General features: G+C 37.3%; 1 pseudogene across 1 annotated transcript; it reads right to left on the reverse strand.

The window, feature by feature from the left end:
- Window positions 1-529: 529 nt before the first annotated feature.
- LOC307110207 (GTP-binding nuclear protein Ran-like) lies at window positions 530-1223 on the reverse strand (annotated as a pseudogene). Its single transcript has one exon. The product of its transcript is annotated as a GTP-binding nuclear protein Ran-like (transcript).
- Window positions 1224-18114: the final 16891 nt, after the last annotated feature.

Genomic DNA, 18114 nt, shown 5'->3' on the forward strand with positions numbered 1-18114 from the left:
GGGAATAGGGCATGCTGCTTCTCGATGGGGTGCTTCTTTTGTAGACTCAGAAGGAGATTGAGGGAAGTTGCCTCAATAAAAAACCATGATCTCTTGCACAGTTCCCCATCTTGACCTGTTTCCTGATCAGAAATACACCCTGGTGTCTCCATCCAAAGCATATACCCTGGTGTCTCCATCCAAAGCCATATGATTTCCAACCATTGTAAATGATCTTGACATTCAACCTCTTTAAATTTGTTCTCTCTGATTTGTTTTAGACTTGGTCCTGTTTTTTTTTTTTTTTCTTTCTTTTTTCTGAAATACAACTTGATTCTGAAGGAGAAAGGAATGAGAATGACAGTAACAAGCAAGGTTTTACCACTGAATATTGTGATGTGACTACCAGTTTTATATTTGGAACTCAATAAGGAAACAACTACGTTCCCAAATAAATATGCCACATTCATTCCAAAGTCCATTCCTCTCTTTCAGCATCCCAAAGATCAAGCAAAAGTTCTGCTCTGCACTGACATCACAGGACAGTTGCCTATGATCTAGTCTTCTGATGCTGGGCTCTAGCTTCCCTTTCTCCCAGGCCATCACCCTCACCTAGGAGAGCTGTGGTTTGAGCAACCTCTGGGTTGCGCTCATACTGTGCTGCCAGAGCCGGGTCCAGGACAACCTCTGGCGGGGCAAGAGCAGGCATGGCAGCAAACTCCCAGGTAGGGTCTCCAATTAGTTTTCTAGCAAGCCAGAGAAGGGCTTTCCAAAGTGGTAGTTACTTTTGGCAGAAATGCCACAGTACTGAAGATTCTTCTTTCGGTGGAAGATCATTGATTTAGCCTTAACTTTCCTGTCCTTAATATCCACTTTGTGGCCACACAACTTGATGGGGATGTTTCCCCACACTCGTACCAGATTTCTATGCCAGTTAGCTCACTCTTGTAAGTAACTCTGGAAGTTACATTATAATGGCACACTGGGCTTGGATGTAATAGCCGTCTTTCAATTTCCTGAACTTCTCTTAGCCCGCTGTATCCTACACATTGAAGTTAATAGGCCCTCTATTGGAACACGAGGGGAGGGGCCTCAATACCCAGAGTGGCTACATGCTTCTCAAATTCACCAGTCAGATGACGTTTCATGAATGTCGCTTTCCCAGCCCCACCGTCACGAACCAACACAAGTTTGAATTGAACTTGGGGTTCTCCTTGGGCAGCCATAGTGATGTTACTGCCAGAAGCATCTCCAGGCCAGTCTGAATGAGAGCCAGTCCTTGGCTTTTTCTACCCCTCACTGCAAGAAAGGTTTTCACACCTGGAATTCCATTGCCCAGTACTTCCGTCAGCTCTTCACTGCCTTTCTGTGGAACATCAGTGGTGTTTGGCAATATCCAGGTAAGTATGTCATTCTTATGGCTACCATTTCCTCTGTACATTTCAAAGACCTAATACTTAGGACTAACTAATGCTTCCCTTCCTCCAGCATGCCCTCCAAATCCACTCTCAGTGAAAGGTTTAACAACTGGACAGCCACCTTCTGGCAGGTTTGTCTTTGCTCCACCTACCAGCTGTAGGATACTGATGGTCAGACAGGTGGTGAATGATACAACTTCAAGACCAAACTTCAAAAATTATTCATCTTCTCACCTGCTTTCTTGAACCATTCCCACTACAAATGTTCACACTTTATTAAGGATCAACATTATGATGTCGGCCTGCCAAAACCTTGATCAACATGGCAGGGAGCATTAAGCATTTCCCAAGTTACCCCCATATCAGGTTGAAATTGTGGAGATTTTATATGCTGTTTTGATCAGATATGGGTTGCTCTGGAAAATTATGATTTAGAGCAGATAGTTCTCTACATTTGAGCAGACCACAAAGGGGATAAGAATTGAATGCTTTCTACTTACCACATTTCCCTACAGCTAGGCAGAAAGTCCTCTGCAGGAGAACTCCCTCTATACATTTCTACGTTTACTGTACTAGTGTTTTCAAAAAAACAGCTGTGGGCTTTGTTAATTGCCTCTATTGTCTATTTCACTGACTTCTGCTCTTATTTTATTTCTTCTCTGTTGGTTTACTTACATTTAATTTCCTGTTATTTTTCTAGCTTTATGAGATGTACACATTCACCACTAATATTAAAGTTTTTATTTTGGTCTATTAGAAACTTTTAAACCTAGATATTTCCTACTAGGAACAGATTAACAGCATCAGACAGGTTTATAACTTAATATCTTCCTTGACTAATGGGTTATTTAGAAGTTTATTGCTTAATTATATGTATTTGAACCTTTTCAAGTAACCTTTCTTGTATTGCCTTTGCCTTTTTGTATAACTTAACTGTAGAACAAGAACATACTCTGAAGAGTTTCAACCCTATGAAATGTGTTAGGATTTTCTTTGTCCCTATTTAGAATATATTTTACGTATACTTAAAAATAATGTTATTCAGTTATTTGATATAGTATTCTATTTATTTTACCATGTCAACATTTATGAGTACTGTTTTTTTTTCTTTTTTTCAAACCTTGATTCATTTTCTTCTTGTTCTAAGATAGCTTCTAATATGATTCTACATTTTTAAAGTTTTCTTTTAGTCTTATGTATTTTGAATCTAATTATTTGATGCATACAAATTTAGAATTGTTATAACTTTCTGGTGGATTGAAACTTTTATTTTGATAAAATGTAAATCTTTTAATAGTCTTGTCATTAAGTCAAAGATGTATATTAATATTAATATAGACATACAAGAATTATGTGGTAAAATTTTAATGCTTATCTATCAAAATAGTTGAGATTTTTTTCAAATTGGAAAAAGCAACACGAAAGAGAAACAAAATTCCAATTCTGGTTTTAAAAATAAAACATGTAAGAGTGTTTGCTTCCAATGTAATATCTTAGCAGTTTAGACATATTTTCTAATCTTGTGTTTTATTAGCAAAATACCAAATTTCAAAGAAAATGTTTTGTCCTGTGGTTCCAGCAACATACCAGAGCAATTATGACCTCTTAAGAAAGATCTTAGCTCTTATTGTCCAGTGAGAAAAGGTTAAAAGGAAAAGCCAAAAGCAGAAATATAATAATTTCAGGAACATTGCTGAAATAGTTTATATGTTGGCTGCAATATAAAAAGGAGCATTCTAAAACCCCTGTGTAAACTTTAGGATGCACGATAGAATCCACCCACAGCATGGCGCTTACGTGCGTTCAGTATTTGTGTGTGGTAGGTATACTATTTTTAATGATTTGCAACAAAGGATGAGTCAACTGTGTGACTGAAAAGTCTAGTAGAAGTGTGAATGCTCTTTTATTTATGTCATAATACCCTTAGACTCAATGCCTTACACATTAATATTTTTTTTAATATTTTTTTATTGATTTCAGAGAGGAAGGGAGGGGGAGAGATGGATAGAAACATCAATGAGAGAGAATCACTGATTGGCTCATCCTGCACGCCCCCTACTGGGAATTGAGCCCATAACCCAGGCATGTGCCCTGACAGGTTCACAGGTCAATGCTCAACCATTGAGCCACAACAGCCAGGCAGTATATTATTTTTTTAGAAGCAGAATAGAACAGAAGGGTTTTTTTCAATGTTTAATTTCTTAATAATAGAGTTTCTTCACTTTCCTTGTCTCAAAGAAAGTGGGATGGAAGGAGAATTCAAGATCATCTCTTTCAACCCAGTACCATACACAATGACCGCCTCTGCCACAACCTAAACCATTTTGTATATAGTTTTTGTTTTTAATCATCACCCGAGAGAAAGAGAGAGAGAGAGAGAGAGAGAGAGAGAGAGAGAGAGAGAGAGAGAAAGAAACATCGATGTGTGAGAGGCACATCAATTGGTTGCCTCTCTCACATGCCCCAATTGGGTCAGGGATCAATTGGATATGTGCCCTTGACCAGGAATCAAACATCAAACCTGCGACCCTTCAGTGCACTGGCTGATGCTCTAACCACTTAGCAACACCTGCCAGGGTTTTTATATATCCCTTATTCAAACATCCAATAATAAGAACCTCACTACTTCAAAGTCAGCTTATTTTATTCACAGTCAGTTATAATTGTTAGAAATATTTCTCATAGTGAGCTAAAATTTGTCACTTTCTAAATTTAGGCTAGTTAGCTCTACTGACTCAAATTTATTTCTGGCATATTTACTGGCCTAAATCAGTTTTACTTCTCTTTATATTAGTCATAAAGTTTCCAAAACTAAAATTTGTATTGTTTTTAATGTAACCCTCAGTTATAACCATTGAGAGGTGAATGACACTTTTGGTGCTGCAAGATCCAAAACGGACACAGACCTATTTTTTTTTTTAAAGAAATCTTTTCTAGCAAGTGGAAAGTTAGGTTAACATTCACTCACAAGCATTCCAGAGATTATTGGATTATGCATCCTATATAATAAAGAGCTAATATGCTAATTAGACGGAACAGCAGAACAACCATCCAGAGGACCTTCCGGACGAAGCCAGGGCTGCGAGGGCTGAGCCCCTTACACGAATTTCGTGCATCAGGCCTCTACTTATTTAATAATGAAGCCTGGCTACCTGTTTGATTTTGGACTCCCTTTATGGTCAACTCTGGGTTTTCCCATAATTCTTTGCTGCTTTTCCAGAGTATTTGGGTAGTACAGTATTTATTCTGTTTCTGCCTTACCTAAAAATCTATGAAACACTCAGATCAAATTGAAAAGATGAATAAAGATAATTTGAAGACTATAATTGTTTATTGAGAATGAATTTGTCATTGAGTAAACATTTCTAAGTTAAAAAATCAGAGAGAAGACAGGTTTTAATTTTCTCAAGGCTTTCACTACCCTTTAATATGAGATCAAATCTGTAACAGGGGTGCCTCTGACTCAGACATAAGACTTTGGTTTAAATGTAAGTTCTGCCATTGCCTTACTATGTAACTTTTGGCAAATAACTTGACTCATGAAAGACAATCTTCTCATCTATAAAATAGCACTAATATAAAATGTGTAAGATATGTAATCAATAAAGCATTATTTAGACCTTAGATGTTATTATTTTCCCCCACTAGCCTGAGCTTCTAAAGGGTAGCAGCTACAATAGCTAATATTACTTTTCTTTATATATCAGAGGCCAGCAATTCTGAAACATAGAAGTAAGTGCTCACTAAAGCTTGTTGAAAAAACAAGCTTCAGCAATACCATGTAGTCCCTCTTATTTTGTAGATAAGAAAAATTCCAGTAAGTAGAAAATGAAGTAAACTCTTCAGGGCCAAATATGAGCACAAAGCTTGGAAAATTTTATGTCTTAACAAGATTATAAATCACTTTACATGAAAGTAATGTTAAAGTTTTATTTAAGAACATATAACTTTCTCAATAAAAGGAAAAATAAAAAATAAATGATTTAAACAGAGATTCCCCAGGTAAAGTAAACCTTTCTTGAGTTCCCACAATACGTGATATATTAAGGAAAAAAAAGTGGGTGCTCATCAATATTTATTTTCTGAACAAATGAATATATGTTCTCGCATCCCCAAACCAAGAAAACATCCAAATATCTCCTTTAATTTTAATAAAGTTACATTTTAAGACTTACTTATAATCTCTGGAATTCAAAATAGTAAAAACAATTAGAATGGATATCTTGTGAGAGCTAAACAATATATTCTGAGGATCATCAGATTCTTGGAATATCATCATTAAATAAAGGTCTTTGATGTGGCAACCATTTGAGCCTGAACATTTTACAGAAACAACCTAGTGATTTCATAATCATTAAAATAATAAAAATATTGCTAATAAAAATGGATTTTCAACCTGTATCTTTCTGAAATGTAGTGTTATCCTTTAAAACTCTACTTTAATGCTATTTGGGCTCTCAAAAATTACTCCATGAACGTAAAGGAAGCACTATCACGTTAGTTGTTTTCAGCCTCATAAAATGACTGCCTCTGTAGATACCAACACCTGAAGTCCTTGCCTATTCTGGCTTTCAGTAAGACACAAGGAATAAAGAGATATTTCTCACAAAAACTCTTGTTAGCTGCAACCTCCTGCAGATGTCTGTAATTAGAAATAAATGGGTGACGTGCTTATTTGGAAGTAGAAAGTACTTTAAGAAAGGATTTTTTTGAGTGGGAACTTCAAGGAAGAATAAAGTGTAGGGATCCAGAGTAGGGACAAAGCATTAAGCAGTGGAAAGAGCATAAATAAAGATTAGGGCCCAGCTGGTGTGGCTCAGTGGTTGAGTGTCGACCTTGAACGAGGAGGTCGTGGTTTGATTCTCGGTTGGGCACATGCCCACGTTGCAGGCTCAATCTGGAAATAGCCCAAGTGCCCATCAGTAGATGAGTGGACAAAAAAGCTGTGGTACATTTACAGAATGGAATACTATGCGGCTGTAAAAAAGGATCTCATACCCTTTGCAATAGCATGGATGGTACTGAAGACTATTCTGCTAACTGAAATAAGTCAGTCAGAAAAAAAGACAAGTGTCACATGATCTTACTTATATATGGAATCTAATGAACAAAATAAACTGATGAACAAAATAAACTGATGTACAACATAGTTCCAGAGACATGGAAGCATGTAACAGACTGACAGATCTCAGAGAGAAGGGGGAAAGTAAAGGCGGGGAGTCAGGAAGAGATTAACCAAAGAACTTACATGCATATAGGCATAGCTCACGGACATAGACATTAGTGTGGTGAAGGCCTGGTGTGTGGCGGTAACTGAGTGGAAGGGATCAAAGGAGGGAAAATGGGGGACAAATGTAAAACTCTCAACAATAAAAATAAATTTAAAATAAAAGGGAAAAGGTAGAAGGAATCCAGAGGCCAAAGACTGCTTGTTTAAGAGGTTTTAGGAAAGTCCTCAACATAAATCTGTACAGGCCATTGGATGGAAAAGCCATTGGAAACTGCTTGGGTGGGCATGCAAGTGGGGAATCACCAGGGAGGGGTGAATGGTGTTATCCAAGTTGATGGAGACTCAGATATGGCACCTGCCTGCTGGTTCCGTTGGGGGAGGGCTCAGAAAAGGAATGGTTGGCTCTGCCAACACTTCTGTCTGGAGGAAGCTGTCCCTCCAGCTGTCTCTGAATGATTTGGCTGCTCCCCATATGATCCTGGTGCCTTTTGAGCTTCTGCCCCAACACTACAGCTCAGAGGGAGTGAATCCAAATATGTCTGTGCACAGGCCCTTTAAGAGAAACACAGGGACTCTAAAGCCACTGTCTCACTCAGCCACAATCCCCACTGTTTCTTGTTTTGTTTTTAAATTATTGATTTCGACCCATTGTTCCACTCATCTCTGCATTCACTGGTTGATACGTACTTGCATGTGACCTGACCAGGGATTGAACCCTCAGCCTTGGCATAATGGGACAATGTTCTAACTGACTGAGCTATTCGGCCAGGGCCCTACTGGTTTTTACAACCAGAAGTTATGGGACTTGTCTCTCCAGCACTGGAATATTGGGCTGGTGGGGCTGGTCTTGGAGCCTTGACTCCTCAGAGAGGATTTTCACAGCTGAGATATTCCTCCCTATTTTTAACCACCACATGTAGGTATGGAACCAGCATGCTCTGCATCTCTGCCCCTCTTACCAGCTTCGATGTGGCTTCTTTTTTATATCCTTACTTATAGGACTTCTGTTCATCTACATTTCAGGCATTTCCGAGTGATGGCTGCTCTGTAGTTTAGTTGCAATTTTGATGTGGTTGTTAGAGGTTCTGAGTACTGGATTTCCCTATGCCACCATCTTCCAAAATGTTTTTGCCATGCATTTATTTAACACCAATATTTTTGATACTTTACTATCAAATATAAATTCATATTACCTGATGGCCCATACCATCATAAAAATGTTTTGAAATATGTGAGTTTGGCTTAATAAACATTTATTCTAAGTATAACAACTGATAGTGAGATGCTGTCGTGTACTAGAAAGGTCACTCAACTTAGAGTCAGAGGTGACAGAACTAGCTCTTCCCAACTGTGGATCCATATAATGAGCTCTCACAGATATAAAATTATTTGCTTATTCTCAATTAAGTTTGAGTAATCACTGAAGGCATCAGTTCATACTAATAAAGATAAATATTTATTTAGAATTTAAAAAATGCTTAGATATCCATCTGCCAACCATCAAATTTCCAGGTATTATGAGATATCTGGAATAAAGTTAACCCACTCAGTAATTAATATGTAGTGGTTACTGTGTATTAGTATTAATTGATATAGCTACATCTGCAATGGCCAAGCTCTCTAATATCCTTGAAAATTTTGAAACATTGGCAGATTGAAAAATGTGAACAGATGAATCATTTTCCTATTTAGAACTGGTAATGTATTCCTATAATTAAAGATACTAAATCAACAGATTCATGAATAATTTCTATCATAAATAAATATCACAGAAAATTTCTACTTAGCTAGGTATGCATCCATTTGACAAACTTCTCTTGGAACAAACATAAAGCTCTTGTAAACTTTAACAAGAAAAAAAAATGTCTGTGTACATGAATGGTAGTAAAACTTCAGAGAAGCAGAAATTGTTCATGAATTACAAGGAAAACAAGCATTGTCACCAAAGACAAATGCAGGCATGGTAAGGGAACCTCTCTGATTAAAATCACAACTTTGAGAATTAACAAATTCCTTGATAAACTGTTTCTTTATGTTTTGTGCATATGATATCAGAGTAACTAGTTGAAAAAAAAATGAGAAAAAACAGCAACATAGTACTTGGTTATTTGGTGGTCATTAGGGTTAAATGTTTTGACAGAATTTTTTAGTTCACATTTTTAGAATTATGTTCACACAAAAATCTGAAAAAATAAAATGCAAGAATGAAAGGTTGATAACTATTAGAAGTAGGCTAAAAGGAAAAGGAAAATATCTCAATTTTATTCCTGTTTCCAAGTGCTTTGAGATGCTATTAATTAGAGTCTGGATATTTATAGATACTCATTTTGGCCTAATCAATTTTTGTTTGAATAATCCAAATTTTTAAGTGAATTGTCTTTACCATCACACCTGTTAATGGTTGTGAAAGCATGATGGATATTCTAATTCCTATTAGTTTACCTTTCCCTACAGTGAAGAAGATGGAGGAAAATATATAGAATTTTGCATAAGCACATGATCATTTCATTCCATTATCATCCAATCCTTTACTGGTCAGGTAAGTTCAGTGCTCTTGATTAAATAATTCAAATTGAATTAGCATGGGCTCTTAGTTGCAAGCAATAGGGGGAAAAATTTGATGATTTAATCAGTTAACAGAAAGATGGGAGAACCATATTCAGAAAATAGTAAGAAAAAAGGAAAGACCAGAGTCAAAACCACAGCATACTGAGACCATCGCTGTTGCCACTGTTAATATTGAAGCTACAGATTGCACTTCCGTGGCTGTGAGCCCTGAACACCAGGTATTTTCTCTGCCACTTCCTTCAAAGATGTCTCCTCCTTTTTCGAGATATCTAAATCTAATTAAAATGCAGGGTAAGGATACTAGATTAGTTTCCAACCAATTTCTGCATGGGTGACTCGGAAAACGTATCTGGCTTTTTTTTTTTTTTTTTTACTGTCATTGGGCAGATAAACAAACAGCAAAAGAGACAAATGAGCACTGAACTAGATACAGATAACATTCGTGAAGGTGGGAATGATATAGTGGATGATGAAATTTGGCATTGGATTGAGATAAATGTGAATTTTGGCTCCCCTACTTAATAAAAATGCTACCAACACATTTCCTTGAGAGCATCTGCTGGTTGGTAATTTTCATGAGGGTAAAAACTGTGTCTGGCTTGTTCATGTGGCATTTCCAGCAGCTAGGAAAATGCCTGGCAGTTAGCCAAACTTCAAAATAGTTCTTGAATGAATGACAAGACTAAATCCGACTACCTCATACCTTGACAGCAGCATGTACCATGCCTCCTAAACACTAACACGTTTTACTTGTTTTTGTGATTATTTTAGTGGGCATTTTACCAGACTAAGCACCATAGAATCAAGGAGAGTGACTTTTAATTCTGATTATCTCTACTTGCAGAGTTTGGCTAACTGCCAGGCATTGTTCTAGAGCAGTGGTCGGCAAACTGTGGCTCGCAAGCTGTGGTTTGCCGCTCTGTTGACTAATGAGTTTGCTGACCACTGGGATAGGGGCTTAATCACAAAGAACAACAACAGCCTGTAATTATTGGAATGGAGAGTCAAGGTCAGTGGTTGGCAAACTCATTAGTCAACAGAGCGGCAAACTGCTGTTCTAGAGAAAGGTATGGCTCAGTGGTTGAGCATCGACATATGAACCAATAGGTCACTGTTGGATTCCGTTAGGGCACATGCTGGGGTTCCTAGCTTGATCCCAAGTAGGGGGCATGAAGGAGGCAGCCAATCAATGATTCTCTTTCATCCTTGATGTTTCTATCTCTCTTCCTCTCCCTTCTTCTCTAAAATCAATATATACTAGAGCGCCTTTGCAGGAAGATTCCTGCAAGAATAGGGCTTCCTGTGGCCTTCTCCACTGCCCCGCCTGCTTCCCTCCCTTCTCTACCACCCTGCTGGCTTCCCTCTGTTTGCTGCCTCCCCGCTAGCAAGAGAAGCATCTCTGCAGCTTCGCTCCCTTCTGCAGTGCTTGGCTTCCTTCTATGCTGTCTTCAGTCTTCGCTCTGCATCTGGATATGCAAATTAAATGCCATCTTGGTTGGGTTAATTTACATACTCGATCCTGATTGGCTGGTGGTCATGGCTTGTGGGTGTAGCAGAGGTGTGGTCAACTTGCATGTTTCTCTTTTATTAGATAGGATATATATTTTAAAAACCTTCTCAAATGCAGACAACATGGTCTTAATTTTTGTTTAACCAAAGACACTGCTTACTAATATCTAATCTAAGAACATGTTCATTTTCTTGTAAAAAAGTAAATAAAACATTAATAAATGACTGTGTGGTAATGGACTTTAATTATTTTTTAAAGTACCAAGATTCATCTCAGAACAAGTATAATCACTTTCCATGTTATGAAAGACATACAAATAATATGAATGCAGACTATAGCTTCTTTCCCCTTTATCCACGTTTGCTTGTGAGATCCAAAGTTTAATAAGATGGTTGTGTATATTCTCAGATACGAAAGTTATTTTTCTTTAAGAAGAGAAAGAATTTTGGCAAAAAATAATAAAATCAGTTCTTAGGACACATCAGGTCTAGGTCATAGAAGCAGACAAAGAGAAGGACAAAATTAAAATATAATGACATCTACTAAAAGATTGTTGTGGAGCAAAGTTGGGAAGCAGTGGAGCTGGATAAAACTTATTAGTTGTGGCTAAGAAATCCAAGAGAAGTAGAATGAGTATAAAAGAGGAGACAAAAATGTATGTTTCTTTATAAAATTAACACGTATTATATATATTTGGTATTTTTAAAGAAAGAAAATTTTCTAGAAGTGAAGAAGCACACATTAGATCTCAATAGTGAAAGAATTTGAAGAAAGACCAATGAATAAAATTTTATCCTTGTACATTGTCATGTAATTTCAAAATCTTGTGGATAAAGAGAATATTTTAAAAGCATATGGAGGTGGGGTCAGGAAGTGGGCATATCACAGAAGTGGGAATCAAAATGGCATTGGCTTGCTCAATAGCAATCTGGATCTACAGTAAAATGAAACAATGTCTTCTATATACTGATGAGAATTATTTTTAATTTTGCTTCCTCTACCCAGATCCAATTCCATTACAATCATAAAATAGATTAGAGACACTTTTAAATTCTTACATAATAAAGATTTTAACATTTAATTTTCCAAATACCCTTTCCTAGGAGGTTTTAGCAAGTATGCTGTGAGAAGTAAATCAAGAGAAAGATATGGAATTCAGAAAAGTGGGCCTGAAATATAGAAGGATGATTTTTAAAAGTTCCAGGATAACTATCCTGCAGCAGATCTAAGGATCAACCAGTCCAGACTGGAGCAGAAAAGAAAATTGCTGAGGGAGAGATAGAACCAGAAATAAAATTTAAAAAAAGAACCAGATATATTATTTGCTGTGTTTACGTATTGAAAAAAAAATATGAGTTGTGGTTGGAAAATTATTGCTTTTGGAAAAAGTAGTGGTAGATAAATAGATAATTATGTAAATAAAAGCAATGAGGCAGTGATTAATTCTACATTTTTTGCCTTATTGATAAAAAAAAATGGATTCACCTAGGCAGATTAATGTAAGAGCTTGATACTAATTTAACTAATTATACTATAAGTATATTGGGAAGATAAGAGTAGGGAAATAAGGAATAAATTATTTAAGACAGCTAAGGACTCAGCTACTACAATGAGAAATCATTAATCTCTGCCTCAAGTTGAAAATTTAGCAGAAGTTCTGAGGACATATTGCCCAGAAATAAAGATGTAAATATCAGGAAAGATAGATTAAAAATCAAATTGATTATCATTAGGGACAAAGAGTGATTGGAAGATAAGAAGGATGGGCTTGGGAAAATCTGTTTGAATATGAAGCTTTTAGAATTACTAAAGGGCCGATGCACAAAATTTGTGCAAGGGCTCAGCCCTCACTGCTGCAGTGGTTTGCCTCGTCCAGAAGGTTGTCCAGAAGGACGTCCAGAAGGATGTCCAGAAGGTCTTTCGGCTTTCTGGTATAATTAGCATATTATGCTTTTATTATTATAGATTTGAATTTTATAAACAATATGGAAGTATTGCTTGGAAAATCCTATATAATAAAGAGGTAATATGCAAATTGACTGTCACACCCTCGCACAAGATGGCTGTCCCCATGTGGTCACAAGATGACTGTCCCCATGTGGTCACAAGATGGCTGCCACAAGATGGCCTGCAGGGGATGGCAGTTAGGGGCGACCAGGCCAGCAGGGGAGGGAAGTTGGGGGCGATCAGACTGGCAGGGGAGTGGTAAGAGGGTAATGAGGCTACCAGGCAGAAGCAGTTGGGGGCAATCAGGCAGGCAGGCAGGTGAGCGGTTGGGAGCCAGCAGTCCCCGATTGTGAGAGGGATATCCGACTGCCTAAGGATCGGGCCTAAACTGGCAGTTGGACATCCCCTGAGGGGTCCCAGATTGGAGAGGGTGCAGGCTGGGCTGAGGGACAACCCCCAGTGCACAAATTTTGTGCACCGGGCCTCTAGTAATAACTATAAAAGAAAAAAGAAACAAAATGATTTCAGAAAAAAATTAAGATGCAGTATTAGAAATAGAGATACATTTCTATATCTATATCTATATCTATGTCTATATTTATATTATTTATGTTATCTATATTATTTATATTATTTATATTGATATTTAAATAATATAATAGCTTGTCTGCAAAATGAATTGAATTAAGTAAAAATTTCCTAGAATTAATGAAAACATTAAGAGAAGTAAGCAAATATTGGATGGCCACATAAAACTTAGTAGTTTTCCTATATCCCAGCAAATATTATAGTTATAAATTGTCCAATTTTCCTACTTAAATTCTTACGTAATAAGAATTTACTGAATTTCCCATTTATTGCTCACACCTTCCTTTTATCTAAGGGAAATGTTTCTCCATGTAATGTAATTTTGTGGGAAATAATCCCAGGAATCCAACTTCAGTTGTGGAAATTGAAAAGATCTAAACTTCTTGCCCTGACCAGTTTGGCTCAGTGGATAGAGCATCAGCCTGCAGACTGAAGGGTCCCAGGTTCGATTCCGGTCAAGGGCATGTACCTTGGTTGCGGGCACATCCCCAGTAGGGAGTGTGCAGGAAGCAGCTGAATCAATGTTTCTCTCTCATCAATGTTTCTAACTCTCTATCCCCCTCCTTCTCCCTTACTCTCTGTAAAAAATCAATAAAATATATTTAAAAAAATAAATAAATAAAAAGAAAACAAACTTCTCCCTCCCAACTCCTTGTAATACAGAGGGGATGAGTATCCCATCTCAGCTCAGCCTATTGACTCTCTAGAGTTTTGAATCTTGCTCATGACTCAGGTTCAGAAAGAATGATTGGATTTAGATTTATTATAACAGCAGAGTACATGCTTGATTTTCCTTGGCTGGGTCAGTGTCATGGTATTTACTTTTTCTTAGCACTCCAAAAGTACTTTGGATATTGCCAATTAACAATCTTCCAGGCTCCTATTGTGATTTGTGAGCCTCCAATATCCTGAGAAAAAGTCTTTATTGCCTATTTTGTACAAGGAATTTTATTGTTTGCAACCTAAAATCCTAACTAATATGATCATCTAGGGATAAATATAACAAGAAATGGCTATAATGCGTATAATAAAATGGCAAAGCTTTACTGAAAAAGGCAAAGAAGACTCAATAATAATAAATTACAAGGAAAGTGGAATGTCCAAACATATATTTATAAATTCAATATGATACCAATGAAAATTTCTAAATGAGTGCTTATGCAACTTGAGCTGATTTTCAAGTTCATCTGGAAGATAAAATGCTCAAGAACACACATGACAATGAAAACAAAGGTCAACAATAAAACTATAAAATTGTGGTATTGTTACAAGTCAATTAAACTAAATAAGGGGTGTATAATCAGATCCTTTTAAACAACAAAAAAGAAATTCAAATCAATGAAAAAACAAATTATTGAAAGAAGTAGGTGACCAACCAGTTGAAAAAAAAATTTATAAAGTTTTATTACTCTTTAATCCTATATAATAAAAAGCTAATATGCAAATTGTCCCCATGGGCCGGAGTTCGACTGACCAGGAGTTAAAGATGCGCTGACCACCAGGGGGCAGCGCAGAACATGGTGACATGGCACTGGTAGTGGGTGGCAGTGGAGGTGCTGCTGGCCCCGATGGGCCCTGACAAGAGCAGGACTGTGGCAGGATGGTGGGGCAGGTGAACGGGCAGTGCCAGGCTAAGGCAGGGATGAATGGGGGTCCCCTACCACCCCACCAGTTGCCCCACAGATGGCAACCAGCAACGGCAGTGGGGGGCAGGACTGGCAAGCCAGTGGCACCAGGCCAAGGCGGGTGTGAGTGGGGGCCCCCATCTCCCCACAGACGGCGACCAGTGGTGGTGGTGGGGGACAGGGCCGGCGAGTGGGCAGCACCAGGTCAAGGCGGGTGTGAGCAGGGGCTTGGATCGCTCCACCGTTCACCCCACAGATCGGCCCTGATTGCTGGCCAGGCCTAGGGACCCTACCCGTGATGAATTTCGTGCACTGGGCCTCTACTACTGTAAATTAAAAGTAATTTTAGAGTTATTTAAAATTCATAGCCAGTATGGGGAAATAGTATTATATTTTAAAATGAAGAAGGTCTTATTAAGCTAGATATAAAAACCAAAAACCATAAGGAAGAAAAACTGACATAATATACACTTCTGTAAGAGGAAAAGCATCATAGAAAAAATTAAAAGAAAATTAATAATTTGAAATCTTATATAAGAAACCAAATTTAACATTCAGAATATATGTTAAAACACCTTTGAATTACTAAAAGAAATATAAATTCAAACATTAAATGAATTAAATGAACAAGATTTTCATAAAGATATGCAACAAAATAAAAATATGGTCAACACTGAATATAATCAGAAAATGCAGATTAAAATCAGATCAGAGATGTCTCTTTATATGTTCTTTATTTTGGTAACATATCTAAAAGTTAGCCATCTGAAACCTGAGAGAAGGTTCTCACTAGAATCTGACCATTCTAGTACCTGGATCTCAGATTTCCAAACTCTAGAACTATGGAAATAATTTTCTGTTGTTGATAAGTCACCCATTTATGCTATTTTGCTATAGCAGGCCAAGAGAACTAAGACAGGATGAAAGTCTTACAAATAAATATTATTATTACTTTTAATAGAGCTATTATTATTGAACACTTGGTAAATGACAGGCTCTAAGCTAAGTGCTTTTAAAATTATCTGTATTTATATATTTTTCCAATTATAGTTTACATTAAATATTCTTTCATATTAGTTTACAGAGTACAGCATAGTGAATAGGCAATCATATGCTTTACAGTGATCCCCCTGATATTTCTAGTACCCGACTGATCCCATACACAGTTATTACAATACTAGAGGCCCGGTGCACAAAATTCTTGCACTTGAGCGGGTCCCTCAGCCTGGCCTGCACCTTCTCACAGTCTGGGAGCCCTCAGGTGATGTCCAACTGATGGCTTAGGCCCACTCCCCATGGGACATCCTTAGCACTGCTGCAGAGGCAGAAGAGGCTCCTTCCGCCACCACTGTGCTCACCAGCAGTGAGCCTGGCTCAGGGATTCTGGCTGAGCAGTGCTCCTCCTGTGGGAGTGCACTGACGACCAGGAGGCAGCTCCTGTGTTGTGTCTGCCCCTGGTGGTCAGTGCGTGTCATAGCGACCAGTCATTCCGCCATTTAGTTGATTTGCATATTAGCTTTTTGTTATATAGGATTATTGACTATGTTTCCTATGCTATACTTTGCGTACACTTGATTAGTTTGTAAATATCAATCTGTACTTCTCAGCCCTTCATCTTTTTCATCTAGTCTCCCCTCCCTAAGCCCCGTCTGCCTCCCCCCAACCTCACCTGTTCCAGATGGAAAACATCAGTCTGTTCTTTGTATCTATGAGTCTATTTCTATTTTGTTTGCTCATTTATATTGGTCTTTAGATTTCAGATATAAGTGAAATCATATAGCATTTGTCTTTCTCTGACTGGCTTATTTCACTTAGCATAGTATATCCAAGGTCTATCCATGCTGCCACAAATATTTTTTTTTTCCTTTTATAGCCAAGTAATATATGTGCCACTGCTTTATTATCCACTTGCTTATTTAAAAAATATATTATTCTTGATTTCAGAAAGAGGGAGAGAGATAGAAACATCAACAATGAGAGAGAATCGCCCTGGCAGGTTTGGCTCAGTGGATAGAGCATTGGCCTGCAGACTGAAAGGTCCCAGGTTCGATTCCGGCCAAGGGCACATGCCTGGGTTGCGGGCTCAATCCCCAGTAGGGGATGTACTGGAGGCAGCCAATCAATGATTCTCTCTCATTATTGATGTTTCACTCTCTCTCTCTCTCTCTCCCTCTCCCTTCCTCTCTGAAATCAATAAAGAAATATATTTAAAAAAAAAAAAAAAACAATGAGAGAGAATCACTGACTGGAATCGAACTGTGACCTCCTGGTTCATAGGTCAATACTCAACCACTGAACCATAGGCCAGGCTATCCATTTGCCTATTGATGGGCACTTGGGTTGCTTCCATATCTTGTCTATTGTAAATAACACTGCAATGAACATAGGAGTACATATATTATTTCAAACTAGTGCTTTGGTTTCCTTTAGATATATACCCAGAGTGGAATAGCTGGTCATAAGGCAGTTCCATTTTTAATATTTTGAGAAAACTCCATACTGTTTTCCATAGTGGCTGCACCAATCTGCAATCCCATCAAAAATTGCACAAGGTTTCCATTTTCTCCACATTCTCACCAACATTTCTTATTTGTTGATTTGTTGATGATGCCATTATGACATATAAGGTGATATTTCATTGTGGTTTTATTTTTCTTTTATCTGATGATTTTTGATGTAGAAAATATTTCCATATGTCTATTGTTCATCTGTATGTCCTCTTTGCATAAGTGCCTATCGAGGTCCTTTGTGCATTTTAAATTGGATTTTTTTTTTTTTTTTGGTCTTAAGTTGTATAAGTTCTTTATAATTGTTGGATAGTAACTCCTTATAAGATGTATATTTGACAAGTATGTCTTCACATACAGTAGGTTGTCTTTCATTTTATTGATGGTATTTTTTCTGTGCAGAAACTTTTTAGTTTGATATAGTTTCATTTTTTTTTTTACTTTTTATTTCATTTCCCTTCCATGAGGAAATATAACAGACAAAATATTTCTAAAAGAAAAGTCTGAGATTTTACTGCTTGTTTTCTTCTAGGATTTCTATGGTATGAAGTCTTACATTTAAGTCTTTAATCCAGTTTGGGTCTATTATTTGTATATGGTATAGGATGGTTGTCTAGTTTCAATATTTTTGTACATATCTGTCCAATTTTCCCAGCACCATTTATTGAATAGACTGTCTTTACTCCATTGTATGTTCTTGTTTCCTTGGTCAATTATTAATTGACTATGTAGGCATAGGTTT

Source organism: Cnephaeus nilssonii, assembly GCF_951640355.1.
Source record: "Cnephaeus nilssonii genome assembly, chromosome: 13".
Classification (NCBI taxonomy): Eukaryota; Metazoa; Chordata; class Mammalia; order Chiroptera; family Vespertilionidae; genus Cnephaeus; species Cnephaeus nilssonii.